Here is an 11451-nt window from a genome sequence, read left to right on the forward strand (position 1 = left end):
TTTATTGTTTCCCTATCTACGTGGCGGTGACTTTACCAAAAGAACCAAGAATATGAATCCCTGCAGTCACGAAAGCTTTAAATCGAAAAATCACTAAACTATAAACTATTTTTATTTTTCTATTTAAAGCTTTCGCGACTGCAGCTATTCATATTATTGGTTGTTTCGGTAAAGTCACCGCCACGTAGATAGGGGAAACAAAAAATAATAAAAATATAAAACAATAAAATTATTATTCTTGGTTCTTTCGGTAAAGCCACCGCCGTCACGTAGATAGGGAAACAATAAAATAATAAAAATATAAAACAATAAAATTATTGTAAAACAATAAAATTATTATTCTTGGTTCTTTCGGTAAAGTCACCGCCACGTAGATAGGGGAATAATAAAATATATAAAATATATAAAACAATAAAATTATTGTAAAACAATAAAATTATTGTAAAACAATAAAATTATTATTCTTGGTTCTTTCGGTTAAAGTCACCACCATGTATTTACTTATCTACGTGGCGGTGACTTTAACCGAAAGAACCAAGAATAATAATTACATAGGGAAACAATGAAAATAATCAAATATATATAAACAATAAAATTCCCACGACGTTTCGACCGCAACGCAAGCAGTCATCATCAGGTGCGAAATCCAACGGCAAGAAACATTTTAAAGGAGTGGCGCTTTGTGTTTATTTATTTTTAAACGTTAGCACCACGGAGAGCGATTTGACAGTTTGTTTAGATGGACGCAGGAAGTCCTCGCGATTCAACGGAAACGCTCCCCACGAATTACACGTTCAAATTTTTTTTTTAAATATATATAATATAGTAATAAAATATTTCCACTGAAAGGTTAGTGAGAAAATTATGAAATGATACATTATTAATAGGTGGGTAATGATGCAACACAAAAAAATAACGCGTGATAAGATGGTAATAAAATGACGGAACAATTGTAAAACAGCAACGAGGATATTGTGATGAAATAAAAATATACCGCTCGTAGAAATCAAAATCGTGAAACGCTGATAATAAAGCAATAATGAAAATAATGCGTTGATTAAATTGCGATGAAATCGTAGCGATAAAACGATGGTGACAAAATAATAAATTATTCTTAGTTCTTTCGGTAAAGTCACGTTGAAGGGAAACAATAAAATAATAAAATATACATAAAACAATAAAAAATATATTGTATAAAAATAATTGTATTAAAAACATTTTTTTAATTGTTTTATATATATTTTATTATTTTATTGTTTCCCTTCAACGTGACTTTACCGAAAGAACTAAGAATATGAATTACTGCAGTCATGAAAGCTTTAAATAAAAAGAATTATAAAATAGTTGAAATTACAATAAAATCATTAAATCATTATATTCTTGGTTCTTTCGGTAAAGTCACCACGTTGAAAGGGAAACAATAAAAACTATAAAAATATATATACACGTAAAACAATAAAACTCTCACGACGTCACTTTACCGAAAGAACCAACAATATGAATCACTGCCAGTCACGAAAGCTTGAAATCGAAATTTAACGAAATCACCGTCGTAAAATACTCAACGTCGTTTTGCGGGCGTTGGCTCCGTCAGCGCAAGCAGTGCGGCGGGGCGAGGCCGCGGATGAACACCGGCGGAGCGACGAGGCTTTACACCACCCCCCCCCCAACCCCCCCGCAAAACTAACCAAGTGGTACAGTCCGTTTGGGGCCCTGCGGACGTCATCGGAACGGCAAAGGGGTTTTTATTTAACGTCGTTGTTGTTGTCGTTGTGGCGTCAGGAGGAGCCTCAAAGACGTCGTCAGAAAAGGGAGCGCCGGGCGGATCTACCCGAGGCGTCTGAGGGAGTACACCGGGGCCATCCTCGACTTCCTGCTGTACGCCAAGGGGCGGGGCGTCGTCCACGCGGACATCAAGCCGGTGAGCGGGGGGCGGGCCGCGGTGGTGGCCACCTCCCGCCGGGGCGCTCGCTCGGCTGGCGCGGAGGCGGCCACCCCCGGGGCCCACGGTCGACCCGCGGGGGGGTCGACCGTGGGCCCCGTCCGTCTGTGGGTCTCTGTGTGTGGGTCTCTATGAGTATGGGTCTCTGTGGGTCTCTATGAATATGGGTCTCTGTGGGTCTGTGAGTCTCTATGAGTATGGGTCTCTGTGGGTCTCTATGAGTATGGGTCTCTATGAGTATGGGTCTCTGTGTGGGTCTCTATGAGTATGGGTCTCTGTGGGTCTCTATGAGTATGGGTCTCTGTGGGTGTGTATAGGTCTCTATGAGTATGGGTCTCTGTGGGTGTGTATAGGTCTCTATGAGTATGGGTCTCTGTGGGTCTGTATGGGTCTCTATGGGTCTCTATGTGTCTCTATGAGTATGGGTCTCTGTGGGTCTGTATGAGTCTCTATGAGTATGGGTCTCTGTGGGTCTGTATGGGTCTCTATGAGTATGGGTCTCTGTGGGTCTGTATGAGTCTCTATGAGTATGGGTCTCTGTGGGTCTGTATGAGTCTCTATGAGTAAGGGTCTCTGTGGGTCTGTATGAGTCTCAATGAGTATGGGTCTCTGTGGGTCTGTATGAGTCTCAATGAGTATGGGTCTCTGTGGGTCTGTATGGGTCTCTGAGTATGGGTCTCTGTGGGTACGGGTCTCTCTGGGTCTGTATGGATCTCTATGAGTATGGGTCTCTATGGGTCTCTATGAGTATGGGTCTCTGTGGGTCTCTGTGTGGGTCTCTATGAGTATGGGTCTCTGTAGGTCTGTGTGAGTCTCTATGAGAATGGGTCTCTGTGGGTCTCTATGAGTATGGGTCTCTGTGGGTCTGTGTGAGTCTCTATAAGTATGGGTCTCTATGAGTATGGGTCTCTGGGTGTGTATGGGTCTCTATGAGTATGGGTCTCTGTGGGTCTATGGGTCACTATGAGTATGGGTCTCTGTGGGTCTGTATAGATCTCTATGGGTATGGGTCTCTGTGGGCCTGTATAGGTCTCTATGAGTATGAGTCTCTGTGGGTCTGTATGCGTCTCTATGGGCCTGTTGAAACACGTGTTTAGAGTGTTTGGGTGCTGTGACAAATGTCCATGCGATGATGATGCTGCTGCTGATGATGATGCTCATGATGATATCAGCCACTTGGTTGAGCTGCTCTCATTACGTGATGGCCAGGTCGTTTCTGATGAAAGAGCTTCACGGCAGCTCTGCCGGGCCCTTACACCCTGGTAGTGAAATAAAAATAGGTTTTGTGGTTTCTTAAAACGACTTCGAACGGCAACACAAGCGATCTTGATTAGGTGTAAAAAGTAACAAATCACGGAGGTAAATACGACGAGAAGATGAGAGACGAGAATTCAACACAGCTCAGAAAACAATCACGCAAAGCACAACCATCTTCTTTGGTTCTTTCGGTAAAGTCCCCACGTAGAATGAGAATAAAATGATAAAATTACACAATAAAATTCTCACGACGTTTCGGCCACAACGCAAGCGGCCGTCTTCAGGTGAAAGGTACGGACCCGTCGGGACGACAGAGCTTCAATCAACGATGTTAAGATTCGTAGCGACTTTTAAGCTGGTTGGGAGAAGTCGCTACGAATCTTAACATCGTTTATTGAAGCTCTGTCGTCCCGACGGGTCCGTACCTTTCACCTGAAGACGGCCGCTTGCGTTGTGGCCGAAACGTCGTGAGAATTTTATCGCGTTATTTTATTATTTTATTCTCATTCTACCTGGTGACTTTACCGAAAGAACCAAAGAAGATGAATCCTTGCAGTCACGAAAGCTTTAAATAGAAGCACAACCAGTCAGGCCAACAACACAGTTAGACACTTACCTGGCGGACCACGAAATTTAACACTCTTCTGAAATTCGTGATCCGTCGGGTAAGTGTCTAACTGTGTTGTTGGCCTGACTGGTTTGTGCTTCACGTAATGTTTTTCCTAGGTTTGTTGAATTCTCGTCTCTCATCTTCTTGTTGTGATTTGGTTTTTTACTTTACACCTGATGAGGATCGCTTGTGCTGTGCGTCGAAACGTCGCGATTGATTTATTTCAATATAATTTTACGGTATTCCTACACACGTGACTTTACCGGAAAAAAACAACGAGCGATTTACACGGTCACGAAAGCTTTAATTCTTCATTGACTTCGAACGGGTCTCAGGCACGTGGCCCGTGTCACAAGTCGGGGTGGGGGGTGGGGTGGGGCGGGTGGGGAGGGCTGCCCGTGTGGGTGTAAATGCGCCACCTCGCGTGATCGACCCACTGCTGGCTGGACGCTCCTGCCGTAACCTCCGAGCGTGGAATCCCTTCCCCCGTCTCTACTCTTTGTTCCAGGACAACATTCTGCTCACCGCGGACGGCAAAGTGAGGGTCAACGACTTCGGATGCAGCTTCTACCTGAAGTATAAAAGTGAGCGAGTGGGGCTTTTGCGTGCGTGGAGTTTTATATATATATATTTTGCTCGGGGGTTATCTCGCGTCAACGTCATCGTTGCGTTTGTAATTCTAGACTTGAAGCTTTCGTGACTGCAAGGATCCATACTCTTTGGTTCTATTCGGTAAAGTCACGTAGGTAAAAAAAATAAAACAACAAAAATCACAACGTTTCGGCCACAACACAAGCAGCCTTCATCAGGTGAAGGGACCAGGCTGTCTGGAGGACAGCGCTGGAGTGGAACACAGCCACGCTCAGGCCGCGGACCTTTAAGCTGTGTGCGAGGAAACAAGGTGCCTTGACAAAGGAATTAGCATAACAAATTAGCATTTGATTGGCCGACTTGGCATAGAGGCGGTGTACGTGCGGGTGCACATACCGGTTGGCGCGAGACAGCCTGATCCCTTCACCTGATGAAGGCCGCTTGTGTTGTGGCCGAAACGTCGTGATTTTCGTCGTTTTATTTTTTTACCTACTACGTGACTTTACCGAACAGAACCAAAGAGTACGGATCCTTGCAAGTCACGAAAGCTTTAAATCTAGAAATGCAAACGTTGTTTTGAATTGGAATTAAGAAAGTCAAGCCAGGTCGCGTCCTTTAAGCCGATAGAACACCTAAAGTGCAGCCAGCCGGTGAGGTTCAGCGTCACGCGGGCGGGACGCGGCCAATCGATTCGTCGCTTGCACAGCGCTAACCGGTGCGCTGGAGTTGTGAACCCGCTACGACGTTTACAATTCGAGCGCTTGCAGCCGAGCATCATCATCATCATCGTCATCATCGTCGTCATCATCGTCGTCATCATCGTCATCGTCATCATCATAATCATCGTCATCGGGCGGGCAGCCAGAGTACGCGGTCCAACCCGAAAAAAAACACTCGCCATCCGCCGTGACGTATCGGTCGCAGAAGCCGACCACGCGTTTAACCGACCGAGAGAAAAAACTGTTCCACCCGCGTCGCTGTTGACGGAGGGACCACTTTGTAGTCATCGTCGTTGTTGTTGTTGTCGTCGTTGTTGTTGTTGTTGTTGCTCAGCCCAAACCGTGGGCGGGACGTTGCCCTACATGGCCCCGGAGCTGCTGCTGGGCTACCGTGTCACCTGCGCCGTGGACATGTGGGCCCTGGGCTGCACTGTGGCCGAGTTGGCCACCGGCAAGGTGCTCTTCAATTCACAGACCTACAAAGACCACCTGCACCGCTGCATCGAGGTACGGGCGGGTGGGTGGGTACGGTGGGTATGGTGGGTTGGTACGGTGGGTATGGTGGGTTGGTACGGTGGGTATGGTGGATGGGTACGGTGGGTATGGTGGGTGGGTACGGTGGGTATGGTGGGTGGGTACGGTGGGTATGGCGGGTGGGTACGGTGGGTCTGTATGGTGGGTGAGCGGGCGGGCAGGTCTCTATGGGTATGGGTCTCTGTGGGTCTGCACAGAGACCCATACTCATAGAGACCCCGTAAAGACCCATAGAGTTGTATTCCCTCCCATAGCCACAAACACCAGCGAGGAATATCCGAACTGGTCCTGGGCCTATCATAGGTTGAGTCAGCCTCAAACGAGTACCTGGCGTAGCGGTGTGTAGTAAACATTTTATACTGGGGGAGACAAAGGTGGCCGGGCGTGGCCCTGGGCACCCACCCCCTCGTGTGCCGTTCCGGCCTTCATAGGTGCCGCTCGCTACTAGCAGCGCTTGCCCCAGCGATGAGATGAGGCTAATACGTGGAGCGGGGGAATTGATGTCTCTTTGTACACAGTGCCGGCCTTCATAGGTGCTGCTCGCTGCTAACAGCACTTTCCCCAAGCAATCAGAGAAGGCTAAGACTAGGAGGGAGGGGATTGTTATACTGGTAGGAACGAAGTTGTAAACTGAGTGTACCAGCCTGCAATAGATTAATGTGTCCGTCCGTCCGTCCCCTTTCAATACTTTAACAAAGTGAAATCTCGTGCTGTTGGGGAGTAAAATAAAATTGCGCAAAATTCCAATGTTCCTACCAGCCCACCCTGCAGGGACCTGTTCTTTGGCCACAGTGCTGGCCTCCACACGAGCTGCCTCCGCCACTACTCACCGCTGACTGACGGCACTTGCCCCAATGGGCCCGCTGAGGCTACACCGGCTGTAACTGTCCCCCCCGCCTCCTCCTCCTCCTCCTCTACCTCCTCCTCTTTTTGTCTTCGTCGGAAATCGTGCGCAGATGCTGGGCATGCCCCCGAAGAAGATGGTGGACGAAGCCCCTTACAGGAAAAATTACTTTGGTGAGTTGAAGGGCTCGGGCAGGCTGACGCTAGCGATGTAACCCATTCCGTTTTGTTAGGTGGGGTGGGGGGGGTGGTGGCAGTGAGGCTCTTATAGGGGTGGGTGGGTGGGTGAGTGAGAGGGTGGGTGAGTGTGTATGTAGGTGGGGTGAGTGGGTGTGTAGGTGGATAGGAAGGTGGGTGGTTAAGTGGATGAGTGGGTATGTAAGTGGGTGAGTGGGTGTGTAGGTGGATAGGAAGGTGGGTGGTTAAGTGGATGAGCGGGGTGTGTAAGTGGGGTGAGTGGGTGTGTAGGTGGATAGGAAGGTGGGTGGTTAAGTGGGTGAGTGGGTATGTAAGTGGGGTGAGTGGGTGTGTAGGTGGATAGGAAGGTGAGTGGATAAAGTGGATGAGTGGGTATGTAAGTGGGTGAGTGGGTGTGTAGGTGGATAGGAAGGTGGGTGGTCAAGTGGGTGAGTGGGTATGTAAGTGGGGTGAGTGGGTGTGTAGGTGGATAGGAAGGTGGGTGGTTAAGTGGATGAGCGGGTATGTAAGTGGGGTGAGTGGGTATGTAGGTGGATAGGAAGGTGGGTGGTTAAGTGGATGAGTGGGTATGTAAGTGGGTGAGTGGGTGTGTAGGTGGATAGGAAGGTGGGTGGTTGTGGGTGAGTGGGTGAGTGGGTATGTGAGTGGGTGAGTGGGTGAGTGGGTACGTAAGTGGGTGAGTGGGTGTGTAGGTGGATAGGAAGGTGGGTGGTTAAGTGGATGAGTGGGGTGTGTAAGTGGGGTGAGTGGGTGTGTAGGTGGATAGGAAGGTGGGTGGTTAAGTGGGTGAGCGGGGTCTGTGGGCCACGTGGTGGTTGGTGACTCTGCGCGCGTCTCTCTGTCTCTCTGTCTCTCTGGAGACTCTGAGGGACTCCCCGACAACCTGTCCAAGCTGAGGCCACCGGGAAGTATCCCCCTGCACCGCGCTCTGTGGGGCCGTCACCCTCAGCTGGTGGACTTCGTCAGCCGCTGTCTGCAGTACGAAGCACGCTCACCCTCTCGCTCACCCTCTCGCTCACCCTCTCGCTCACCCTCTCGCTCACCCTCTCGCTCACCCCCCCGCTCACCACCCCATACCTGTCAACAGCTTATCGGTGCCCTGCCTCGCTGCAGACCCAATTTCAGAACTCATCGGTCACCCCCCGTGCCCCCTTATAAATCTCAGCGTTCATCCTACAAAGTCCCATCGCAAGGGAGAAACACAAACACAAATGGACACGAATTTTTTTGTTGTTGCTGCCCGAATTGAAACGGTTGCACTGTCAAATCATCTCACCATGCCCCTCTCACCACCTGTGCGCCTCCCCCCTCCCTCCTTCCCTCCCTCCTTCCCTCCCTCCCTCCCCGTGTCCCTCCCAACAGATGGGATCCGAAACTCCGGATGACGCCTAAGAAGGCGCTGGCTCACAGCTGGCTCCAAACCATCATCACCACCACCACCACCACCACCACGAGCAGCACCCCCACCACCAGCAGGGCCACGCCCACCACCAGCAAGGCCACTCCCACCGCCAGCAAGCCACTCCCACCGCCAGCAGGGCCACTCCCACCGCCAGCAAGGCCACTCCCAACGCCAGCAAGGCCACTCCCAACGCCAGCAAGGCCACTCCCACCGCCAGCAAGGCCACGCCCACCGCCAGCAGGGCCACTCCCACCGCCAGCAAGGCCACTCCCACCGCCAGCAAGGCCACTCCCAACGCCAGCAAGGCCACTCCCACCGCCAGCAGGGCCACCCCCACAACCAGCAGGGCCACTCCCACCGCCAGCAGGGCCACCCCCACCGCCAACAAGGCCACGCCCACCGCTAGCAGGGCCACGCCCACCACCAGCAGGGCCACGCCCACCACCAGCAGGGCCACTCCCACCGACAGCAAGGCCACTCCCACCGCCAGCAAGGCCACCCCCACCACCAGCAGGGCCACGCCCACCACCAGCAGGGCCACGTCCACCACCAGTAGGGCCACGCCCACCACCAGCAGGGCCACCCCCACCACCAGCAGGGCCACTCCCACCACCAGCAGGGCCACGCCCACCACCAGCAGGGCCACCCCCACCACCAGCGAGGCCACCCCCACCCACACCGAGGCCACCCCCACCCACACCGAGGCCACCCCCACCACCAGCGAGGCCACCCCCACCACCAGCGAGGCCACCCCCACCACCAGCGAGGCCACCCCCACCACCAGCGAGGCCACCCCCACCACCAGCGAGGCCACCCCCACCACCACCGAGGCCACCCCCACCCACACCGAGGCCACCCCCACCCACACCGAGGCCACCCCCACCCACACCGAGGCCACCCCCACCCACACCGAGGCCACTCCCACCGCCAGCAGGGCCACCCCCACCACCACCGAGGCCACCCCCACCCACACCGAGGCCACCCCCACCCACACCGAGGCCACTCCCACCGCCAGCAAGGCCACGCCCACCACCAGCAGGGCCACTCCCACCGCCAGCAAGGCCACGCCCACCGCCAGCAAGGCCACTCCCACCGCTAGCAAGGCCACCCCCACCACCAGCAGGGCCACGCCCACTGCCAGCAGGGCCACTCCCACCACCAGCAGGGCCACTCCCACCGCCAGCAAGGCCACTCCCACCGCCAGCAAGGCCACGCCCACCACCAGCAGGGCCACTCCCACCGCCAGCAGGGCCACCCACACCACCAGCAGGGCCACCCCCACCACCAGCAGGGCAACCCCCCACCACCAGTAGGGCCACCCTCACCACCAGTAGGGCCACCCACACCTAGGCCACCCCCACCACCAGCGAGGCCACCCCCACCCACACCGAGGCCACCCCCACCACAAGCGAGGCCACCCACACCGAGGCCACCCCCACCACCAGCGAGGCCACCCCCACCCACACCGAGTCCACCCCCACCACCAACGAGGCCACCCCCACCACCATCGAGACCACCCCCACTACCAGCGAGGCCACGCCCACCACCAGCGAGGCCACCCCCACCAACACCGAGGCCACCCCCACCGCCAGCGAGGCCACACCCACCGCCAGCGAGGCCACGCCCACCGCCAGCGAGGCCACCCCCACCACCAGCGAGGCCACCACCAGCAGGGCCTCCCCCACCACCGCCACCACCACTCCCATCATCATCTACATCCGGCCCATCACCATCAACTGGGCCACCACCAGCAGCTGGGCCACCACCACCACCACCATCCGGGCCACCACCACCAGCTGGGCCGACACCACCAGCTGGGCCACCACCACCATCAGCAGCAGCGGCGGCACCACTCCTATGCAGGGCTCTGCAGCTGCTGAGCCACGGTGAGCCTCTCTCTCTGTGTACCTTGCCTGGTACGCAGGAGGTTGTGGGTTCAATCCCGACCCTGATGAGATGTTAACTACCTCGCCTGGTACACAGGAGGTCGTGGGTTCAATCCTGACCCTGATGAGATGTTAACTACCTCGCCTGGTACGCAGGAGGTCGTGGGGTCGATCCCGACTGACGATGCCTGGCTGCTGCTGCTGCTGTATATTTGCAGTCTGCGTCTCTCTCTTTCTCTCATCATCATCACGGTGGCTAGGAGATGTTAACTCCCTTGCCTGGTACGCAGGAAGTCGTGGGCTCGATATCATCACGGTGATGATGACGATGATGACGATGACGACGATGATGACGATGATGATGATGATGGTGATGACGATGATGACGATGATGATGCGCTGCTGTGGTGCTGCTGCTTCTCTCCACAGAGCGGAGCCGGAGGAGAAGCTCCAATCACCATCGCCGTCATCATCGCCGTCATCACCATCATCATCATCGCCATCGTCATCATCACCGCTCACCACCGTGGGCCCAGCTGTGGCAGAAGCCTGATGAGAGGACGCCAGAACTGATACCGAGATTGGACTGGACACCACACTCACCACCGTCACCACACTTACCACACTCACCACCCACACTCACCACCCACACTCACCACACTTACCACACTCACCACCCACACTCACCACCGTCACCACACTTACCACACTCACCACCCACACTCACCACCGTCACCACACTTACCACACTCACCACCCACACTCACCACCCACACTCACCACCGTCACCACACTTACCACACTCACCACCCACACTCACCACCCACACTCACCACACTTACCACACTCACCACCCACACTCACCACACTTACCACACTCACCACCCACACTCACCATACTTACCACCCACACTCACCAGACTCACCACACTCACCACCCACACCACCCACACTCACCACCCACACTCACTACACTCACCACCCACACTCACCACCCACACTCACCACCCACACAACACTCACACTCACCACACTCACCACCCACACTCACCACACTCACCACCCACACGCACCACCCACACGCACCACCCACACTCACCACACTCACCACCCACACTCACCATACTCACCACCCACACCACCCACACTCACCACCCACACTCACCACACTCACCACCCACACTCACCACACCCACCACACTCACACTCACCACACTCACCACCCACACTCACCACCCACACTCACCACCCACACTCACCACCCACACTCACCACCCACACAACACTCACACTCACCACCCACACTCACCACCCACACTCACCACACTCACCACCCACACTCACCACCCACACTCACCACCCACACTCACCACCCACACTCACCACCCACACTCACACTCACCACACTCACCACCCACACTCACCACACCCACCACACTCACACTCACCACACTCACCACCCACACTCA

At 53.8% G+C, this 11451-nt stretch overlaps 1 long non-coding RNA gene across 1 annotated transcript; it reads left to right on the forward strand.

Moving 5' to 3' along the window:
• The first annotated feature begins 1415 nt into the window (after positions 1 to 1415).
• Positions 1416 to 5627, forward strand: LOC142907171 (uncharacterized). Its single transcript, XR_012930862.1, has 3 exons — positions 1416 to 1921; positions 4318 to 4393; positions 5454 to 5627. It is a non-coding gene; the product is annotated as an uncharacterized LOC142907171 (long non-coding RNA).
• The last annotated feature ends 5824 nt before the right edge of the window (positions 5628 to 11451 follow it).

This window comes from Petromyzon marinus, chromosome 75 (genome assembly GCF_048934315.1).
Source record: "Petromyzon marinus isolate PM22_M1 ecotype Great Lakes invasive population chromosome 75, UKy_Petmar_22M1.pri1.0, whole genome shotgun sequence".
NCBI lineage: Eukaryota > Metazoa > Chordata > Hyperoartia > Petromyzontiformes > Petromyzontidae > Petromyzon > Petromyzon marinus.